General features: G+C 38.3%; 1 protein-coding gene across 2 annotated transcripts in view; it reads left to right on the top strand.

Moving 5' to 3' along the window:
- LOC108746075 (serine/threonine-protein kinase 24-like) overlaps nucleotides 1-18,556 on the top strand; it is a 79,356-nt gene that overhangs the window by 17,003 nt on the left and 43,797 nt on the right. The window contains exon 1 of one of the 2 annotated variants that reach the window (XM_018482597.1): nucleotides 16,641-16,872. The exons of the other annotated variant lie outside the window; for it this stretch is intronic. The gene's annotated coding sequence lies outside the window, so the exon portion shown is untranslated. Of the gene's footprint in view, nucleotides 1-16,640; nucleotides 16,873-18,556 lie in introns of those variants that run through there. 2 annotated transcript variants of the gene reach the window in all.

The raw sequence follows: 18,556 nt of genomic DNA on the forward strand, positions 1-18,556 counted from the left end.
GATCAGTCGGTGAGACGTTGTCTGGGTTACTCGAATATTTAATTTCCTTCATGGAAAATTTTGAATCGTGTGACGCGACAATCTGGGACAAATTTTATAAAATTTGCGATAAAATATTAGTATATGAAAATATATAAAAATTATTAAAAAACAGGCAGTTGATTTTCCTGTCTGTGTTATTACAATCTCTCATTATTACAACTACTGAGAGAATAAAATGGTTGGAATAACCATAATTTAACTATAATTTATAGTCATTTTTTGGGACAACCATAAATTTATAATTTATAATGAATACATAATATATATTCATTCAACTAATTATATGGTTATCTTATACATGAATCATATTTGCATGTAGCAAATTATACTATAAAATGTAACTATACAGGATTATTGTTACTAATATAGCAATAATAACTATAAAAATGCTTCTAACCATAATTATTTTACCATATAATTATAGTCGAATACGATATACTTTTCTCGCAGCTAAAATAACTTAGATTATTATTTCCATTATTATTGCGATGCAATCGTAATGTGATTTTGTTGAATTATTTGATCTCTCTTCGGAAGATTGAGTGTAAGTGGCTAAATAAACTTTGGCAAAAAAAAAAAAAAAAACAAGGTTCTCACGTTTCACCGGGCCTTAAACGCGTTCGAGGGGTGAAAGCACTGCTATATGATAAAAGACAAAGGCAGTTAAATATATCAAGGTGAAGTGGAGTATAACTCGTTTTTACTCAAAGAGAGAGAGAGAGAGAGAGAGAGAGAGGGGCCTCTTCAACCCCCGTCGGCCGATTCCCTTGTTGTTTCATTGTATCTTCCTACCTATCTTTCGCCCTTCACTCTCTCCGTCGTTTCTCAACCGCTGCGTAATTCGATTTCGAAGCACGGCGAGACTTCGCTTTGTGCGACTTCCCTGGCTCTTGTCTGCTTGAAATAACTTCGCAAAGGGCTTCGATCTCTTCGGACATTCAGTTAGATCCCGTATGTGTAATATACATTATATCAAACAGTGCGAGGAATATTTGATGAACATAGAAAAACCGGAAGCTTCGCGATTCTACATTAAAAAATATGATTTACGGACTTAACCAGTTATTCTGCCTTGAAGATAAAAACTTCAGAGCGTCTAACTTCAAAGATAGTCTTGTTAGATTTCCTCTGATATTTTTTTATGTAAAAATTGAATTTTGATATGAAATAAGAATGGATTAAAGGCTCAATTAATTAAAATAATATAAAAATTAAAAGGGCTATAAGCCACGCGCCAGGTGTGTTTGTTGCTAACAATAAGTTATATTCCGAGCATATAAAAATATGAATTTGTATAACTTATCAAAACAATATTACACAAAAATTGTTTACTGAAAAATTTCATATTTCACTGAGCTCAATTTATCAGTTCAACAAAGAATGGCTATGATTAAAAATGTCAGCTGTGATTATAAAATCGTACCCTTTAATATCCTATATAAAAGGACAGAGAGAAGTGTCGATTGCACAACAATAAAAACCAATCGGTTAAGACGCAAAGAAAGAAGGGACCTCGATTGCCCTTTTCAATATGACGATTCTATTACGAAGGATCAATAAACTATTATTCCCAGCTTATGGCGGATGTACGAATAGTCACTGGATATCAATATATTTCCTTCGTAATAAATATTCAGAGATTCAGAAATCTTCACTCTCTCACTAAATCTTTATGAATATATACGTGCTGTACGGGCTACTCGATTCTTTACACCTGCAATTTCTTTTTCATTCGAATTGGCCACGTTCCAATTATAATGCAAAATTATTCATTCCCGCGTTTGTATTAACGATTTTGTGCCGAATGACGGGCGTCGAGGAAGATTCGGAGCGTGTTTGCAAAACGTTGATGCGTTCCATTAACGCATCGGCGAAGCGAGACGAATCCATCGGCCCGAAAATTCACTCTCTCGCCGATGCTTACCCGAGGGATGATGTTACCCCAAAGGGGGGGGGGGCAACCCCGAGCGGCCGCATCTCGCCCGCCCGTTGCCAAGGTTATGCTCGAACAATCAATGGACCCGGCTGTAATCAGCGCGATTATAAACGGGTGTTCGCTTAACGCGCTGTCGGTCGCCATCATTAATGCTCGACAAATTGGCCGGCCATGCCGCTTTTGCAAATAGTTAGCGCGCCGATGGGAAAAACGCCGTCGACGTCATTACGGCATTGATCGCCATTTCCGGGATGGAAGATGATTACCGGCAGCGGCAGTGGGAGAGCAGCAGCCAGCCGACTATTTCGAGAATGACTTTGAGCTCGTTCGCTATTTACGTAATTAGCTCGCGAATTAGTTCGTATACGGCACATTATCTTCCATGCTTTTAATTACGCGCTGTCGCTTGTCGAGTACTTGACAAGGTTTTGGCTCGACTTTTGTTCGTATTATCTCGACACAATTACAGATTTTATTATATTTACATAACATTTACATTACACAACGCGTTAATTAAATAGAGTAAAAACTCGAATAGACACTTGCATATTGAATAACGAGAGATAAGAATATCAAGTTTAACTCGTGACACGATACTTTGCTCTGTCTAGATAATAAAACAGGGAACGACGCGGGTCATGGCAACTATTTCATGACTGTCATAAAATAATTGCTTCTCCATCTTTTCCGTTGGTTTTATACAGACACAAATCCTGAAGTTTCGATACTGTCATGTCATCCTATGTCGCATTTTCCTCCGTCGTTTTCTATTATATAGTATCAAGCCGACTCTCAAATCTCTCTCCTTCTCTTTCTCCATGAAATATACGAATTCTTTTCTCTATATTTAACAGATTGAAGGACTCTTCCTATACAAAATAAATAACAATAAATAAAGGGCAAAGTAAGAGTCAAGCATATTTTTTTAAAAAAGTCACACAATCAAAAGAATAAATTACAAACAGGGAAAAGTAAAATTGAACAAATATATATAATAAAATAAAAACTCAGTTTAAATACAAATAAATTATAAGTTTCGACTACCGGATTGAGCCCTCTTCAGACATTAACTTATCGAAAAAAATCACAGTACAAAATTATCGGAAATGTTTGCATATTTGCCTGTTCAATCGTATGTCAATAGTAATTCAATCGAGCTCTACATCAAGACTCACCCGAACTGCGATTATAGTGAATATGCGAACATTTCTGACAATTAATTTTCTACTGCGATTTTTTTCGCTAAATTAATGTGAGGGCTCAATCCGTTAGCCGTAACTTGTAATTTATTTGTATTTAAACTTGAGTTTTTATTTTATTGTATATATTTTTTCAATTTTACTTTTCTCTATTTGTAATTTATTCTTTTAATTGTGTGACTTTTTTAAAGAAATGCGTTTGACTCTTACTTTGCCCTTTATTTATTGTTATGCTTTTCTCTATACTGCTATATTATGAATACGTTGTATTACTGCTCTGTATTGTCGCATTAACATTGCAGTCATCGTTTGGCTGTCTTCTGACATGTGTACATGAAAATGGAAACATGCGTTTGTATCCGAAACATACATCAAATAACATGGATAAGATTTAAAGCTTAATTTTGGGATCTCGTCAATATTTCTAATTTTATATTCTGATATATTGCGGTTTCATCTAACTTTTAAATTGTCGATTTAGGCAGATCTTTTAGATTCTCGTATGTTCACGGAAAATAAAATTGTCAAAGTTACAGCTTATTATGGTTTGCCGAAAGTGTATTTGCTGCTGCAATAAAAGAATTTATCATTGTTTATTACTTTATCGGATTTTTTTTTTTTTTTTTTTAATCAAATACTCTTGTCTGCTGTGATCATATCGATTACAAATTGAAAATTTGCTGTCCTAGCTAACAGATGTAGCTAACGCTGCAAAAATATATAAAATTACATTTAAATTTTATTAAAATCGCTCACCTGCGATATGCAGTCACTTATACCTAGATATACTGTTTGCATTTACGTTATATGCAAACTGAACCAACTGCAGCACACTTTATGCCGTATACCTTTATTATTATTGCATTATATCGCGAAATTATGCGCGGAATCGTCGTGACAGCACTAGATTCAGTAAACTGTTAAAATCGAAGGGATATGCAACCGGAGATTGGCACGTTGAAAATGGAGCATGCCGATATGTTTGTCGTTCGGATAGTATACACTCGATGTTACATCGAACAATCGATCATCGCCCGAACACGAAGCTTTTCGCTCGGACGTGTTTCGCTATAGTCGGGCGAAGTTTGGATACTCGTTGGATCGAGAGAGAGGGAGAGGGAGAGGGAGGCAGAGAGAGAGAGAGAGAGAGAGAGAGAGAGAGAGGCGAAATACTGGATACATCAAGGCGTCGGAGAGAGTCGACAGAAATTTTTGGCAAACGTGTTGAAAACTCATTTAGGATTTCCACGACAAAAGAGAGAGAGCAATGTACGACCTTTTTTGTTCGTGCACAGCCGGTTACACAACAAAAATATTATCTCGTTACATTGCAGTCTTTTTTTCTTTTTTATTTTATCGCCAGTTGTTATCGTTGCTATCGTCAGCCCACTCGAAGGCACCTTAACTGCTATCTTGTAACTGCACTTAAAGTCCTCGTTAGAATGCTGACTGAAAAGTCAGGAGTAAATGTAATATTACGAAATACAAATTTATATTTTATATTTATATTTATTTTTATTTTTTTTTTTTTTGACACAGACGAAATTTATTTTAAAGGAATTTGAATAAAAAAAAACCAGCTGGAAAATTTAATCACACATTTAGCATTTTCAAATTTGTTTCCTACAAGAGCCCCTCTTTTCCCCACTTTTTTTCCCGCAAGAAAGAATTTCGAATTAAGGTAACGTGTTTTCATAATACGGAGGTCAAGGAGAGAAAATTTTCAATAGAGCTAAGATAAAATTTACTTTTTACGCATTTTCACGTAGAAGTTCCATTTTGAGGAAGTTGGTGCATCAGTTAATTAGCTAGTCTCAGCGTCGCGAAGAGTAACACCGTTAAACACTTACGTTACCTCCCATTAATGCACCCTACGTGCACTTCCCGTCGTTGACCGGCAGGAAGCCGCACTACACCCTGGTCCTACGGCGAGAAGGAGGGAGGCTACCTAATGGTAACGATGTAATGACCTTACCGGCGCGATGTACCTTCCGGTTACGAGTTTCCTGATGTCGACGAGAACTGCTGGGGCTCGCCGCCCCAGGTTGATCGTAAAATTCGAATTTTCCCGCCTTCGAAAGCACAGTATTTGGATAACCGGAATTTATGACGAACAACCGCCATGATCTTGGACCGAGGGTTTTCTGTTTATGAACAATCAATGGCTAATCAAATTTCGAATATTTCACGGATTCGCAACAACGAAAAAATATCTTATTTTGTGCTTTCGCAGTTCCCAAAATCAATCAGCAGCGAGTATGTTACGATAATATAGACGAAAATTACGTTATTTTATACTCAAATAATTATACATTATCTAGAAAGAATTATCTATACTTTACAGGAGGACAGCAAATTGTAACTTTTGTGATCGTATTATTTTCAAATGAATTTAACATTTGAAATTTTCAGATTTCTATTGAAGTTTTAATTTTACCATTTACCCCTTATCTCTGAAATTTCATTCCGAATGATCAAAGTTTTCAGAAATATAGATCCATGTTGAATGTTATAACTTTCAAGAGATGAAATTTCCGAATCTAATTTTCATTCTTGAATTGTTGCATTATTCGATTGTCTTGGATAGTGCATAGCTCCAAATTGAACTATTTCTATCGTTCATTGATTTCTCAACGAATTACATTATCCAATTACTGCGGTTACCGGAGTGCAATGATCTTTAGACTTATGACTTATAACAAGTATTCGAAAGACTGTTTCTCCTTAAGGATGCGTTACACGTATTTTTTAACAAAATGGAAAATTTTTTTAAATTATTCTATATTGTATTTAAAAGTAATACAAAAAACTTGGCGATGATTTAAAACTTGAATAAAAATGATTTTGATAAGAAGTAGACATATTTTTAAAAAATAATTAAGATAAAATGAGAAAATCTTCCTTTTAATCGTGAAATCGTATCGTTAAGTAGATCTGTTTCATATGAATTAACATTTATTTTCATATAAGCGAAGTATATAAATTTTCAGTTCCAGTTACTTTTTACAAAAACTAACACATTCTTAATAATATTACAAGTTCTGTTTTTTTCAATATGTTTAACGTCTGAAGAGTCTGAAAGGCTCAATCCGGTAGTCGAAACTTGTAACACTGAATTTTTAATTTTTTTAAAATTTTATTTTCATTATTTTTTTTCTTTTTTATCATACTTTTTCTTCTATTTGACTTTCCTGTATTTGTATCTCGTTCTTTTAATTGTACGACTTTTTTAAAGAAATGCGTTGACTCTTACCTTGCCATTTATTTATTGTTATTTATTTTATTACAAGTTCTATTCACAAAAATCATTCGATTCGTACAATTTATGTAATGCAATAATATTCGACATCGATGCGCTTGGATTACACGATTGTTTTGATCCAACGTTTTTATTCTCTTCTTTTTGGCGCGTTAAGGTCGATATTCATTCCATGCATTTCGCCTCTGGCGGCCTCGACATCGCGACGCTCCATTTCTCGTGGTAACTCTCGCCTCTCGAGGTTTTACTAAGCAGCAATTTTCAACGTGTCAATCTTCTCGGCGAAATGGACCGTTCGGTTTTCCGCTTTTCTTCGCTGGTTGTCCGAAACGTTTTGCCGCGGCGTGACGCGCACTCAACTAGACAAACGGATGGATAGAACGCATAGATAGATAAATCCAGAATTACGACCACCGCGGAATATTTATGATCGATGAAGGATATCGCGCGCGCGCGAGAGAGAGAGATAACGTAAAAAATATCATCATGAATGCATGTAAATGCGGTGTACTACGGTGATGTATCACCGCGAGGGTTCCAGAAGTTCTCTCCAAGATGAAAGAACGGCTGTCCAGAAAAATTAATCGTACTTTTCATTTTATTCGCAAATATATCGCTAGCAAATTTTATCTCGTTTGCAATATCGAGAAATAACTGGCGCAAGTGTCCAAGCAGTGTAAAATTTTATAAAAGAAATAACAAGATGTACTGTATATTTAATTATACGGGATGCATTCGAGTTTGCATCGCTATGTAACATATATTGTAACGTACATTGTCGTGCGATATACATATATTTAGGTGTTTCTTCGAGTAGACGATAAGTGACCGAGTTTTATAAAAATGTGCCACCGCTCCAGCGTTATTGTTCGAGGAAAGACCTTCAGGTCCAACGAGAACAGAACTCTTTGCGGCGTCGAAGCCGCCCGCCATACTTGACACTTTCACGTCAGTGCGCATTCAGCTTCTCATCTTTCCATACATACATACGCGGAGACGTGTGTATCGTAGCAGCCTCTCCGTTTTGCTACGACCTCGAAAAATGTAATATCTCACCTACTCGTCCTATCTTGGCATCTTCGCCGCCATTTCCGTTCAAGGATCTTCAGGAAATACGCCGTCGAAGGTTTGGCAAGCAATGGCGGAATTGGCAAGCTTCCGATGCCCCGAATAAACCCCCGCTGTCTATCGGTATTCCGTCGCTCGAGACCGAGTGTCATTAAGTATTTACTGACGTTTGTGTCAGCTTCATGTTTTATTTGTCAGACAGTCGAGCGTCATGGGAAGCTGCAGCCTCCGCCATTTCAAAAGGCTTGCCACGGGTAAGCCGAGATGTAAATCTTGCTTTTTGAAATTGTCGATGTGTGGCATGTCCCATAAATCATGATACGTACTGGCGAGGAAATATTTATTACGGAGATTGAGCCGTGTCTCCATAAAAATGTCGGTTAGCAACTCCAGGTTGATGCTCATGGAAAAAAGATGGCATACGAGTATACTTCTTGTAAGGTGAGATACACCCGGATTAACTTTCTCTCGTAAACTTCCAAAAAAATTCGTTCTAGAATTTTATTATACATGGGGGGAGGGGGGAAAGTTTGCTCGTATTAATTGGAATTCTAGTTTGAAAATATCGAGAATTTTCTGATTGAATCTATTTTAGTTAAATTAATCGGAATTCTCTCGGATTGAGATATGAGATGAGAATCTGTCCGATTCGTTTATTTTCAGTCAGAAATTGTTTCCAGCTAGTAGAAACTTTTGGGCCCGCGCGCGATATAAATCCGTTGTTTCCGCAATTATTCGCTCGTTACGGTGAGCAAGTACGCGATTCATCGCTCGCATTTGCAGCGTACTCGAAGAACGAGTAATCGCAAACCTCTGACGGTGCCGTTACGGTAACGTTCAATCCCCTGCAATCGGAGTGGCAAGTCTATACTCGGGTTTCTGCAACGACCGTAATTCGCGCAACGCGTGTTATCTGTCACTCGCGTTGTTCGTCATGTATACCGCTGTGAAAGTATATACTAGAATTACTCGCGTTGCTTGAACGTATCGTATCGAACGTGGGTGCCTGCTCGCGGAAAATCGCGCGAGTGCACGCATCGCACCGTCTTGACCTCGTCAAATGTCGAGGCGGCATTTGAAAGGAACGACTGCCATGCTCTTTAATGCCAACCACTTTCAGCCCGGCTGCTGCTGCTGCTGTCAGTCGGTGGGGTGTACCACCATGGCATTTGAATCTCTGGCGCCGAGATGATGGTGCGATTGTCGCGACGTGTCGTAAAACTTGCAAATTTTTCGGTCAGGACCCCTTTTATTACGTCTCTGCTTAGGAATTGTTCTTTTATTGCGATAATGTGAATTTTTCTTACATACACTGAGAGGAAAGTGTTTGATACGTATGACTGTTAACTGTATGATAAAATAATTATGGTTAGAATTTTATGGTTATTGTTACTCTTATATTAGTATTAATAACTAACGATAGTTTTTTTTTTTAAACATGAAGAAATTGTACGAAATTATGATCATCTTAAATATTTTAATACAATAAAATGTCGGAATATATAAATGGTAAATAAAATAAACATTTTTTATTCAGTAAAAATGCAATCGTAATTATAATGAATATAACCTATTTTCTGAAATTTATTTATCACTTATGTCGTAATAATAACTTAAAGTATGTTTGAGAACAAACTAAGGATTTTCAAGCAGTGTGTACGACTATTATTACTAACACAACATTGACTATATTTGCATGATTAAAACTATAAATGTACAGTTGAAAAATGAAGTATAGTTAAATACTGTAAATGACTATAAATTATGATAATTGCAACCAGTTTTTTTCTCCCATTGTAAAAATTCCATGCTAGATTATGCTGTATTTTATATCCATGCTGTATTTTTTCCACATTTAGATAATTTCTAGAGTTAATTTTTTCTCCCCTTTTTTTTTATCTTCATGACTTGTCTTTGGGGAAAAGAGATTTAATAACGTGAGGCGATGTAAATTCTTAGGATAATGACACGTACACATTTACGGGAGGTCGTATCGACCCGTTAAGCGCGATAGAGCGTATGTATCGAAGCATATATAAAAGCCGAGCAATGGCCGCGTTATCGTCGATCTATATTAAGACTGCGTTGTAAAAGTGAATATTCGACCGCCAAAGGATTGTCTATAAACAAATTTCTGCACTTCAACGCTGTGCCAGATTTTACGTCTTACAGTTTTTTAAAGGCTGTATTATCTTCCGACGTTGTACGATTGTTTTGCTACATATATTTACGATCTAATTAATTATGGATTTTCGTAAATTCTTTTCTAGATCCTTAAGGAAAGTGAGTTGACGTATTAACTACGCTCGAAATCCTCTTAGTCTTGAAACACAATAGTAAGTCAACCAGTCATAATCGATTATTCTCTTCACATTCAACTGCGACTGACTAATATTTTACGGCTTAAAGCTTACTAATCCCATTGTGTTTCGGGACTTGCCGGTTTCTTGAAAGTAGAGACAAATATGATATTTGCGTAATCTCGATTTGTCGGCTTATAGTCAACGCATTGTCCGAACCGCGTATTGTATAACACATAAAGTAGATGCAAAATAAGATAATGGCACAGGAGCGCAAAATAGAGCGTGCGTGCGTGAAGTTGAAAGACGATTTATTACCGTTACCGCCGAAGACAATAGTCGTCGGACTTTACGTAACGACGAATTGTCATGGAAAATGCTCTAGACCGGCACGCAGATGATCAGCTGACGAAACGATCGAATCTCCGTCGTGTCTGCATCGAATCGTGAAAGATTTCGTGTGACCAGGGCAAAAATGGATTGAATAGAGTATTGACGTAATTAAATGATAATTTTTGTTTTTTCTTTAAATGATTATTTGAAGAAAAGTCAGCGAGATTAGTATCACATCAATATAGAAATACACGCGAAACTGTCCTACATTTTTTTGTCTATCTACAACGTTAATGATAATGTCGATGTGACAACGTTTGATTACAATGTCTCTTGATCCGGACGAAAGACACTCGAATAAGTGTATCGGTCTTACAAAGTGTGCGCGAGACGATTGATAAATTGCCGGTGAAAGAAAACACTGAAAGAAAAGATTGGCTGCCTTAACCTATCCTCAATGTATAATAGAATTTCGATAGGCTTAACGCGCTTATTCAGCCGGAATCTTTTCCCTCGGTATACACGACAGTGCACTTATATAAGAAAGTTGCTTTTCGCAAAAGCGGGAAATATTGATCGGTGAGACGAGAGAGAGAGAGAGAGAGAGAGAAGACCGTACCGCAAGACCGGTTATGTCATTTCGCGCGGTGGCGCGCGGCGGGTTCCGCTTTAATCGGTATTTCGTTCCGCCAGATGCGAAGGAATCTTTCTTTTTCTCCGCGCTGCTCCTCGCGCGTACTCGCTGCGCGTACTCGCTGCGCGAGATCGCTCGCGTGTCGGCCGTGTTCGTGCTGGCCGATACATCTCGTCGCCTTTCACTCGACAGTACACCTCGCGCCATTGTGCAGCCATGGCTGGTGGTTGCGCAACGATATTTTAGCTCTAGCGTATTGCAAAATGAGCGCGCTCGAACGCACGAGCGCGGCTCGTCATCAGCCAGCGCGCCAGCAGCCGCGCTCGTGTCGCAGCTGTCGCTTGATTGTCTTCTTCCGGCACGGCGCTGAGATGCCGCTCCGGTATACAGCCGCGAACAGCGAAGTGAGTTGTCGCCTGGTGATTACACCAGAGACACGAAGCATGGACATCCGTGTGTAAAATCGGTCGGCAAAAATGAGAGAGAGAGAGAGAGAGAGAGAGAGAGAGAGAGAGAGGACGTGAGGGGACGGCGAGTTTCCTCTATCTCTTTCTAAACCAATATCTTTCTGTCGCAATATCTTCTTGCTCTTTCCCTCTCATTTTTACTTATCACGCATTTGATACACTATTCAGATACGGATGATGGGAGAAGGAGAAGAGGTTTACTCCAACGTAAAACACTGTGCGTGCTGCACACTCTACGGAAGATAGCGCACAATTTATTCCCGAGACAAGGTCTATGTTCCGACTCGTGAGATTCATCAGGATTCATCGCGCACGCCGACGACGACATCATTAAAATTTTATAACCGGATGACACACGCGGCGTGAATCATCACGCCTCGTGCTCGTCTATCGTGAAACTTCGTCTATCTCGCGTTCGCGATAAACTGAACCTTCCGCCTACCTACGCGAAATTTTGTTCCGCTCCATAACTCAGACCGGGAAAGCCGCGATGTATCCTGAGTGTCGCGGGCCCAGGTGCACGAAAGTGAACTCTCCGTGCCCCTACATATATATATATATTCCTGATACGCCGCAATAAAGCCGTTTTTGTCGTATAAGTCGACCAAAATTTAAACCGAGCCGCGGCGCATCGCCATTTAAATTTCGGTCCTGCAGTTGCAGCACTTTATTCTAACGAGAATATATCCACGAGTCTCTCGCAATGGCTCCTCGCGCGATCGTATTTCTCGCTCCCGATCTGTGTATTATTCAGAAACGTGCCGCGCTTTTAACCGCTCTTTCTTTTTTAAACCGTCCATGTTACAAGGATGGTCGCACTAACGACTCGCAATTCGAACTGCGTTCTAAAAGTAGTTCGCCGTTTGCTTCTCTTCATTATAATTATGTTACATGTTCGTAATACGTGATACAAATTATTTGCATTAATATTCGTATCGATATCTTACATGTAATAATTGTACATGTTTCGCATTTAAATTTTCACTTACATTTTTTATGTTAAATTCTACTCAGTTTGAATTATTTTTAATCATTTCTGTATTAATATTGCTCTATACCGTTTCCACTTGATAATATTATATATGTCATTAATTTAATCAAAACAACGGAGTTGAACAATTTAAGAAATTTAACTTAAGAAATGCATGGAAAAAAATTGATCAAAATTTTTAATTAAATTAGTTTAATTGTTGAAAGAGTAAAAGTAATTTTATTAGACGTTGTTTAATTAAATTAATGGTCGTTTTTTAACCACATCTAATAAATTTGATCTTTTAAGATATTTAACAATGTGTGATTTTCCAATCGTTACGCGTTTAAAGAGATTAGAATTTCTCTTTCGCTATACTCGCGATTCATCGGACTACGAACCGATATGTATTATTGCGACAGACGAAATATCATGTGCTCTACTCTGGACACGCGTAAAACCTAACTAACGTGTAAGAACATTAATCGATGTCACGCTCGTACATCGAAAGGTTTCTATTGATAGCAAATCGAACGTCTGGCACCGTGGAAACGCTGAGACTTCCAGATACAAAATCGGTTTGAAATGGGTCACAGCCGATTGCTATACAGACGTGTCAAAAAGATATATATACGTACATCTAAAGAATGTTGCAACCGAGATCGAGATCATATCCAGTACTCCGATTCTGTAATTCTTAACTACAATGTCGGTATCGTTGCGCAAATATTATATAATACATAATAAGAAAACCGCAACAATACCGAACTGTTGTTAAAAGTTACGGAACGATATCGAAATATCGATCAATTTTTTTTATCACTCGATTAATATAGGTTTGACTACAAATTTTCTTTTTTCGAATAATATTTCATGTTATATTACAATTACATTACAATTGCATATTATTAAATTAGGTAACTCCAAGGGATATTAAATATTCACTTGGAGAATATTTCCCAGAACTTTCGCCAATTAGAAAGACTTTTACATCCATTAAAATATACATACGCACACGTATGAAACAATAATAAATTCAAAGATTTTTCTTTAGCGGTCGCTAAGAAATCACGCGGTTCGGCGCCATGAAATCGATAACTTCTACCTGGAGGAAGGGAACAAACGCGATTCGACATCGTATTGCGAATGGAAGTGCTGAGACGGCTCTTATTTCACGAGACACGTACATATACACCAACGTATACCAACGTCTCCCGTGCAAAATTGCCGATGTTAACTCGTCTCACAGACACAAATCATCGGTTCTTAGCCGCGAGTCGCAAACTTCAAGACGTTTCCGACTTGCCGCGCGAAAGAGCACGCCGATCGATCACAAGCGGATCTTCATCCATATTTATCTTCAACGAGCGCGCTAAAAGCTCCTCCGACGGGACGATAGTATTTCCCATTAATAATACATCGAGACAATAAATCCTAGAGTCTTGTAAAGGATCGCCGATGTTAGTGTATCTCTCGACGAGAAAATCCCATTTTTGCACCTTTTTGCAAATGGACGATACCAATAGTAACCATACCGTCAGTTCACATTGTCACATATTTATTCATTCCGAGACATTCAGCTGTCAATAAATAACCAATTAAAAAGACGCGAACGTATGATAATACATATTCGTTAGTTTAATTTAAAGTGATATGTGTTCTTTAATTTCCGCGAGTGGATTAATTATGAAATATCGATACAGGTATATATCATGAATTATCATCTTTCCGCGTCGGCTGTGCGTTAAATGTTGTAATATTATATTTTCGCTCATATTGGGGGGTTGCTGCTCTCCGTTACACACCTGTTGCTCATTAGACACAATGTTGCTTTAATTTGTTACAAGTTCTTTTAATTTTTTTCAAATATTTAAATTAATTTTTTTTCTTACACATCGATGAACTTAATAAATACGCGTTATCGACGATCCACTCTGAATGATTTAGCGAATCATAGCGAAAGAACATCAGCGTTTTAAGAGTATTTGTCAAACTTGTCGGCGTGTACAAAAAAGTAATCTGGAGCGATCAGGCATTGCTCGCGTTTATTGTTAGAGAACTGATCGGCAAATCGAAATGATGGGCGATATCGAAATAAACGCGTCTGACTGTAGTCTGTGTGTCCCTGAACGTTACTCAGGCATGATATCTGAACAATGAGACAGACGTCACCATTGACGTGACTTCCTGTTGTGGCTTACGAAGCCCGCTGCTCTTTAATCTACGCTAGCTGATTTCGTTCCACTTCTGGCAGCTTGAGCTTCTGCATCCCTTTAACTGCTGCAATCGCAGGCCGAAAAAAGGAAACGGATAGTCCAAAGTACGAGTTCGTAAAACTCAGCAATTATCGTCATATTTCTTCAATTGGTGATTGAGAATTAAAAAATTATGATAACATTATGATGAATTAGCTAACAAAACGAAAAACGATATCTATCTGCGTTATGACTCTTTACCGCGAAGAAGGCTCGTATATAATCCAATACAATTATTTTCGAATGAAGCGAGATAAAAAAAAAGCTAGAGATAAAACGCGTATATAATTTATTAACTGATAATAATGACTGATTATAATTTATATGTTTTCTGAGCTCTCTCATTACACCGAATGAAATTTTAACGAGTCCGTAAATTACAAAGAAAAAGATGTGCGTTGAACTATTAATAATGTCGGCAGTTTATTCGACTTCTACGTTTCACATATTACCGGCGAGAATTAAATTTTCTTTTGATAAGGACTACCGCGTCGAAAGGACGTAATTACGTTAAATTTGCCGTAATTACATATAAATGAGAAATGGCTGCTCCGCGTTGCTCCGGTTATTAAACGGCATTACACCACCGCGTTTGAGCTGCTGGCGGAGGATAGAAAGTGAAGGGATAGACCGTACAAATTAAAGGAAAGTATGTGGATTCGCATGATTACGGTGCTCTATAATTGTCACGTCCGAGAGCATATAATTCCATTTGGCGTATATATTGCAATATATTTCGCAATCTTCCCGCGATGAACGTCTTTCTCTGGCGCGCTAAAATTTTCTCTACCGCCTCTTACGCGTCACCACCGATGCTCGCACGTACGTATTGCTTTTGCTACTGCTTAAAATACACTGACTGGAGTTTGGCCTGTGTATATACGCGCATCGTGCTGTAATTTTGCCGACTACTTTCTTTCCGCGATCCATGTACATCACACGTAATAATTACCGCCGCGATATGATGCCGCGGTAACAAGCCGCGTATTACGATTGCGAGGAACAATGAAAAATAATGCGTGCCCGCGCCGAAGAGAAAGTGAGTAAATTAATATTTATTACATTTCGCGGTCGCGGACAATCGATAACTGCAGCCCGAATGAATCGTCGGATTCTCTCATTAATTAACAGACTAACTCTAAAAATCAGAGTTTTCATAATCACTTTTCGAGAATGTTCTACGCTGCAATTTACCGATTTCAGGAATCAACAGTTAAGGCGAGATAATTAAGATATTAAAAATAGAGAGAGAATTAATTAGTTTAATTTTCGAAACGCGGAATATAGGTAAGCTATTGTCTTTACAGCAACATTATTTCTCATTATTCTGAACCCGTGAACTTTTCTCTCTCTCCCTTAGTCTCGATTGGCTGTCTCGTACGGTTGTTTTAAAATAGAAAGTAGTATAAAACAATGTAGAAAAAAAAAAAACGTTATAAAACAACACATACGTCATAGATTTGATTTTAGATTCTCAAACGTTATTTTTATAATCGTCTTTTACGAGAATATACATGAAAACATGCGTTATAATCTATTTATATCACTTCGATATCGGCAATTAATCGGCGTGCGAAGTATTGAAAACGAAGAGACTTTATTATTTCAATGTTCGCATCGTGAAATACAATATAAGCTATTGTCTTTTCCTGCGGCAGCGCTATCTCTCGTTACTCTGAACCACCTGTTATATGTATAATCAAAATTCGCCCCTCTCTCTCTCTCTCTCTCTCTCTCTCGCTCCTTTAAATCGACTGTCGCAGTACAGTTATTCTGAAACAGATAGAAAGTAGCGCGAAACACGTACGCAAAACGGTACGAGATAGCACATAACGTAGTCATTGATATTTCAAGTCCTTCAGTCAAATTGTGCTGACTTGTCACAATTTGTTGCACAAACTGCAGCTGATCTGCAACCGTTCTACGATTCTTTCCCGATGAAATCTCGTTAAAGGAGACGAGATCATTTTATTACCCCGTGCAATTAAGATACAGGAGAGCGTCGCTAACACGCTGAATGCCTGTACAGACGGGACACCGTCACGTTCACCGGGTTGTACTTTTCTTCTCGCGGTGCCCACTCTGGTGCCCCTACTCCGACCGCCTACGATGTCCCACGGCGAGCCAGTCTCCCGCGCCTTTCTTCGTGTGGCTGCGATCCGCGTGTCAGTTCGAAGGCAACCGCGGACAATAACTGACAGCCAACACCGGTCAGTCGGTTGATCTCGATGATCATCGGGGGACGACGCGATATTCCGAATCCGCGATAGTATCCGTTCGCGATACCGCGAGAGTCGTGGAAATGTGACAGTGATTCGGCGAGCCGGGTCCAACAAAATATTGGAGACGATCAGTGGTGGTCTCCGGATATCAGTGATCAATAGTTGTGCGCGTGCACAACGATTGGTGGTAATCGCTTGTGATTGTTTGTCAAATATCTCCGCGATCACGTGGGAGGAGCGGATCGATCGCTGCCACACCTTATCGGTTGCATCGGCGGGGGGTTCTTGAAATTTATCTTAAGGCTCTCTAAGTTTTAAATGATTGCAGCAGTAGCGGCAATTGTTACTTGTGACACGTTTAATGGATTAGCCTTTTAAACTGTAGATTTAAAATTCGGGAAACGTATTTTTTTTTGTGTCTCGACGACATTGATAAAAATTGTTGAACGTACGTAGCCGCAAACGCAACGTAAATTTGTTATTCGGCGGTGCTGAAATAATCGCGAGGTACAGAGGAAACGCATTCTCACCGTTCGCCGACGGAACGAGGCTTTCGATCGCGATCGATTCTTGAAATGGCGAAACGCGCCGGCTGGTATCGCGCGAAAGCGCAATATAGGAGAGGAAGCGTTGAAAAACGAGAATGAATATCCGGTTGATAAACGCATATCACACATCGGTGCGCGATATAGGAATGTGCGTGTCTGTGAGCGTGCGTGTGTACAATGTCTGTTGCAAATATACAGCATATGCTATATCGGGACGCATATTTGTTCGTTATGACTTCGCGTTCGATTATTCTACAGTAAAATGATAACGTAGACGATTCGCTAATTTATTGCTGTCAGTTTCGCGTGATGCGACACGTACGAATCTGAGTGATGTGTCGCGGATGAAATATCGATATCGGTGTTAATTTTCTCATTGAGAACACTTGTGCTTTTACTGCTGATAGAAAAATGTACAAATAAGGAAAAAGTGCCAAATACGGTCGAGCTGGATTTTAGTATTTAACAATGTTCCTTTTATGTAAATTTTAAATATCTTTCAGTTATATAAACTACTTACACCGATTATACTGTCGGACATGAAACGCAATCACAAAAACTGAAGCTGAAATAATATCGCTAATTAAATTGATCTTTAATCTAATAATGATGCTAATAAGAATCTTAAAACACTGTAAAGAATTTATTGCGAAGAATTTCACTTGGAATTTTAATCGATTTTAAATGGACGCTATTTAAATTGCCTCCAGGAAATTTCGAAACGTGATATTAGATATTTCCCTTTGATATTGAGAAGTAGGAAAATACTTGGATAGGCTCGAAGTTGCAATTTTATACGGAAATAATTGATCGCATTGTGCGTTTACGGCGGGTAATAATTAATTCCATCCAAGGGAACGGCTCCGTGTGGTTTCATTTAGTATCTTGCATGATTAAATAGATATGACCTGGTATGGGGTAGACACTTAATTCGTGAACATTTATTTTTCGTTACCAGCCCGACTAATATATCTTATGTTGACTTCTACGAAGCCAACAATCGTTTGTTTCCCGCCCATGCGGACATTCGCACATTTGTAACTAGCAAATTACTGTTTCGCTTTATTGTGAGAAAGCAGAACAGCGATTAATAAATGAAACAACTCACAAAATGGGAGCAAATCCACAGGAGTGTAACTCCTGTCCCGAGTGTAATATTCTTTTTTTATTCTCAATTCTAAACTTCTGTATAGGAAACGGAAATTTGGTTTTCTGTCTACACAGACACTCGCACTCGAGATTTGTGACTAGCAAAATTGCTGTTCCGCTTCGTACGAAAAAAAAAAAAAAAAAAAAAAAAAAAAAAAAAAAGAAATTAAAAAA

The sequence above is a fragment of the Trachymyrmex septentrionalis genome, unplaced genomic scaffold, assembly GCF_001594115.1.
Source record: "Trachymyrmex septentrionalis isolate Tsep2-gDNA-1 unplaced genomic scaffold, Tsep1.0 scaffold16, whole genome shotgun sequence".
NCBI lineage: Eukaryota > Metazoa > Arthropoda > Insecta > Hymenoptera > Formicidae > Trachymyrmex > Trachymyrmex septentrionalis.